Raw genomic sequence first — 5,000 nt, 5'->3', positions numbered from 1 at the left:
AATCTGTCAATCCTTCCGGTGTCCGGGCCTGGTGAGGTTTCCCGTGTTGAGTCAAATTAAGCCGCAGGCTCCACTCCTGGTGGTGCCCTTCCGTCAATTCCTTTAAGTTTCAGCTTTGCAACCATACTTCCCCCGGAACCCAAAAGCTTTGGTTTCCCGGAGGCTGCCCGCCGAGTCATCGGAGGAACTGCGGCGGATCGCTGGCTGGCATCGTTTATGGTTAGAACTAGGGCGGTATCTGATCGCCTTCGAACCTCTAACTTTCGTTCTTGATTAATGAAAACATACTTGGCAAATGCTTTCGCTTCTGTTCGTCTTGCGACGATCCAAGAATTTCACCTCTAACGTCGCAATACGAATGCCCCCGCCTGTCCCTATTAATCATTACCTCGGGTTCCGAAAACCAACAAAATAGAACCGAGGTCCTATTCCATTATTCCATGCACACAGTATTCAGGCGGGCTTGCCTGCTTTAAGCACTCTAATTTGTTCAAAGTAAACGTGCCGGCCCACCGAGACACTCAATAAAGAGCACCCTGGTAGGATTTCAACGGGGTCCGCCTCGGGACGCACGAGCACGCACGGGGCGGTCGCACGCCTTCGGCTCGCCCCACCGGCAGGACGTCCCACGATACATGCCAGTTAAACACCGACGGGCGGTGAACCAACAGCGTGGGACACAAATCCAACTACGAGCTTTTTAACCGCAACAACTTTAATATACGCTATTGGAGCTGGAATTACCGCGGCTGCTGGCACCAGACTTGCCCTCCAATAGATACTCGTTAAAGGATTTAAAGTGTACTCATTCCGATTACGGGGCCTCGGATGAGTCCCGTATCGTTATTTTTCGTCACTACCTCCCCGTGCCGGGAGTGGGTAATTTGCGCGCCTGCTGCCTTCCTTGGATGTGGTAGCCGTTTCTCAGGCTCCCTCTCCGGAATCGAACCCTGATTCCCCGTTACCCGTTACAACCATGGTAGGCGCAGAACCTACCATCGACAGTTGATAAGGCAGACATTTGAAAGATGCGTCGCCGGTACGAGGACCGTGCGATCAGCCCAAAGTTATTCAGAGTCACCAAGGCAAACGGACCGGACGAGCCGACCGATTGGTTTTGATCTAATAAAAGCGTCCCTTCCATCTCTGGTCGGGACTCTGTTTGCATGTATTAGCTCTAGAATTACCACAGTTATCCAAGTAACGTGGGTACGATCTAAGGAACCATAACTGATTTAATGAGCCATTCGCGGTTTCACCTTAATGCGGCTTGTACTGAGACATGCATGGCTTAATCTTTGAGACAAGCATATGACTACTGGCAGGATCAACCAGGGAGCTGCGTCAACTAGAGCTGAGCAGCCGGCCGCCCGGGAGTGTGTCCCGGGGGCCCGCGCGAACACGCAAGCGTCCGCTCAATCATTCTGCAAACAGGAGGAGGCTGAGCTCCCCTGCACAATACACCTCGAAACCCTCTCAGGTCCCGGCGGCGCGCAGCGCCGTCCCAAGTACTTGGTCGGGTTCGAGAGAGGCGCAATCGCCCGGAGTTAGGCGAGTAGACGCTTTCGGTGCGACCACCCGTGCTCCCAACTGAGCTTGCCGCTGCCGACAGAGGCCCGGGAGCGTGCTGTCGTGGCATTGCCGGCGGGAGACAACACGCGCCACCTACGGTGACCGGCAGCTCCAACGCCAGCGCCACAGAAGGACAAAAGCCCCACTTGGGTGCCGAAGCGAACTCTCCCAGCACAGCGCACACGCCAACACATCCGCACAGCTGCGATACAAACCACCAGCGAGAACCGCTGGGGCGACCGAGCAGCAGACGGCGTCGCGGCGCCGAGCGCCGGGCGGCGGCGCATCCTCAACGCACACAGTCCTCAATCGGACCAGCACACTGCAGATGTCCACCGCGCTTCGCACCGGGCCCGCGAGGACCTACTTTGGCCGCACGGCGCCGCGCGCAGGGTGCGCCGGCGCGCAGCTGCGACGCCTGCCGCGTCCGTCGGCCGGCGCGCCTGCCACTGGCCGCCCCCACCAGCCGGCTGTAGCGCGTGCGCCCACGCACCGCGCGGCCAGCACGCCGGGAGGCGCCCCCTCACCGGCCGGGGACGGTCCCACCCAGCCACCGCCGCGTATCGCTTCACACCCAGATGCCGTTCAGTTTCGTCGGCATGGTGGGTATCGCTGGAACAACCGGTTAGTACCTCAACCTATCGTCGCCATCACCGATTCACCCCTAGCGAGAACAACCGCACCACAACGGGTTACCATTTCTTCATTTGCGTAACTTCACCAGAAAACGTAGGCGTCCATCGCCATTTGCAACTTCAACCATTATTGCATGCCTGTGTCAGGTGTCACGCCACACTACGTCTGCCCACATACACGCAACAAAATGTGCACGCCTAGACAATACGTGGAAGGTGGCCCCCGTACGTATGCGATGTCCATTGCTCGAACGACTGTCAACCGGCTTCTGTAGCATGTCGCAGATATGGAACGCGCTGCACCATGCCATCACGGTGTGTGAGGAGAGACGACTAGGTCCGAATACATCAACAGACAGCTCATGCTGATCGCCATCCACGGCGTCCGTTCCTCCCACACGTCTCTATGGCGTACCACACTGCAATCCAGCTCTCATAGGGAGACGACACGTAGCTGCGTGCACAATATTTGCACTGTATGGTCCGCCGTTTTTGGGCGCAGTCGTTGTACGGTCACACATGTGCCACGATGTATCATTCAGTACATAAGGACGAATGTGCAGTACAGATTGTGGTTCACGCGTACGACATCAGCGGACAGTTGACACAGGCCGCACCACAACGTAGCCTGCGTACGTCGCATGCGAAGGGCATTGAACATGCAAACTTGTCACCAACCACCTTGCGAAGGCAGGGGGCAAGGTGGGGACGTGGGGAGAGGTGGGGGGGGGGGGGGGGGGGGCGGCATGTACGCCCTGCTGCCATCCACATTACAGTGTACAGCAGGAGCATGTGGAAAGTCAGCAAGACTTGCAAGGTGTTTAACATGAAGCGATACACAGGGGAGCGGGCAGTGCGAGTAGCGAACTATATTGCGAGGGTTGCGGGTGGGCAACACTACACTAATTGAACGAGTCGTATAACAATTACAGAGCAGGTTTAGGCGACAACGTGGGTTACGATAGGCGACAACGTGGGTTACGTTAGGGGACAACGTGGGTTACGTTAGGGGACAACGTGGGTTACGTTAGGGGACAACGTGGGTTACGTTAGGGGACAACGTGGGTTACGTTAGGGGACAACGTGGGTTACGTTAGGGGACAACGTGGGTTACGTTAGGGGACAACGTGGGTTAGGTTAAGGCACAACATGGGTTAGGTTAAGGCACAACATGGGTTAGGTTAAGGCACAACATGGGTTAGGTTAAGGCACAACATGGGTTAGGTTAAGGCACAACATGGGTTAGGTTACGGCACAACATGGGTTAGGTTAAGGCACAACATGGGTTAGGTTAGGGGACAACATGGGTTAGGTTAGGGGACAACATGGGTTAGGTTAAGGCACAACATGGGTTAGGTTAAGGCACAACATGGGTTAGGTTAGGGGACAACATGGGTTAGGTTAGGGCACAACATGGGTTAGGTTAGGGGACAACATGGGTTAGGTTAGGGGACAACATGGGTTAGGTTAGGGGACAACATGGGTTAGGTTAGGGGACAACATGGGTTAGGTTAGGGGACAACATGGGTTAGGTTAGGGGACAACATGGGTTAGGTTAGGGGACAACATGGGTTAGGTTAGGGGACAACATGGGTTAGGTTAAGGCACAACATGGGTTAGGTTAGGGGACAACATGGGTTAGGTTAGGGGACAACATGGGTTAGGTTAGGGGACAACATGGGTTAGGTTAGGGGACAACATGGGTTAGGTTAAGGCACAACATGGGTTAGGTTAGGGCACAACATGGGTTAGGTTAGGGCACAACATGGGTTAGGTTAGGGCACAACATGGGTTAGGTTAGGGGACAACATGGGTTAGGTTAGGGGACAACATGGGTTAGGTTAGGGGACAACATGGGTTAGGTTAGGGGACAACATGGGTTAGGTTAGGGGACAACATGGGTTAGGTTAGGGGACAACATGGGTTAGGTTAGGGGACAACATGGGTTAGGTTAGGGGACAACATGGGTTAGGTTAGGGGACAACATGGGTTAGGTTAGGGGACAACATGGGTTAGGTTAAGGCACAACATGGGTTAGGTTAAGGCACAACATGGGTTAGGTTAGGGGACAACATGGGTTAGGTTAGGGGACAACATGGGTTAGGTTAGGGGACAACATGGGTTAGGTTAAGGCACAACATGGGTTAGGTTAGGGGACAACATGGGTTAGGTTAAGGCACAACATGGGTTAGGTTAGGGGACAACATGGGTTAGGTTAGGGGACAACATGGGTTAGGTTAAGGCACAACATGGGTTAGGTTAAGGCACAACATGGGTTAGGTTAAGGCACAACATGGGTTAGGTTAGGGGACAACATGGGTTAGGTTAGGGGACAACTTGGGTTAGGTTAGGGGACAACATGGGTTAGGTTAAGGCACAACATGGGTTAGGTTAAGGCACAACATGGGTTAGGTTAGGGGACAACATGGGTTAGGTTAGGGGACAACATGGGTTAGGTTAGGGGACAACATGGGTTAGGTTAAGGCACAACATGGGTTAGGTTAGGGGACAACATGGGTTAGGTTAAGGCACAACATGGGTTAGGTTAGGGGACAACATGGGTTAGGTTAGGGGACAACATGGGTTAGGTTAAGGCACAACATGGGTTAGGTTAAGGCACAACATGTGTTAGGTTAAGGGACAACATGGGTTAGGTTAGGGGACAACTTGGGTTAGGTTAGGGGACAACATGGGTTAGGTTAAGGCACAACATGGGTTAGGTTAAGGCACAACATGGGTTAGGTTAAGGTACAACATGGGTTAGGTTAAGGTACAACATGGGTTAGGTTAGGT

At 54.0% G+C, this 5,000-nt stretch overlaps 1 non-coding gene across 1 annotated transcript in view; it reads right to left on the bottom strand.

Annotated features, from left to right (window-relative positions):
- Window positions 1-1,338, bottom strand: part of LOC124728197 — a 1,909-nt gene extending 571 nt beyond the window's left edge. The window contains exon 1 of the ribosomal RNA XR_007007236.1: window positions 1-1,338. This exon is cut by the window's left edge and continues 571 nt beyond it. This is a non-coding gene — a ribosomal RNA (small subunit ribosomal RNA).
- Between the last annotated feature and the right edge of the window lie 3,662 nt (window positions 1,339-5,000).

The sequence above is a fragment of the Schistocerca piceifrons genome, unplaced genomic scaffold (genome assembly GCF_021461385.2).
Source record: "Schistocerca piceifrons isolate TAMUIC-IGC-003096 unplaced genomic scaffold, iqSchPice1.1 HiC_scaffold_1138, whole genome shotgun sequence".
In the NCBI taxonomy this organism is placed as follows: domain Eukaryota; kingdom Metazoa; phylum Arthropoda; class Insecta; order Orthoptera; family Acrididae; genus Schistocerca; species Schistocerca piceifrons.
The sequence above is the reverse complement of the archived record's forward strand: the minus strand, read 5'-3'. Positions and strand labels throughout refer to the sequence as shown.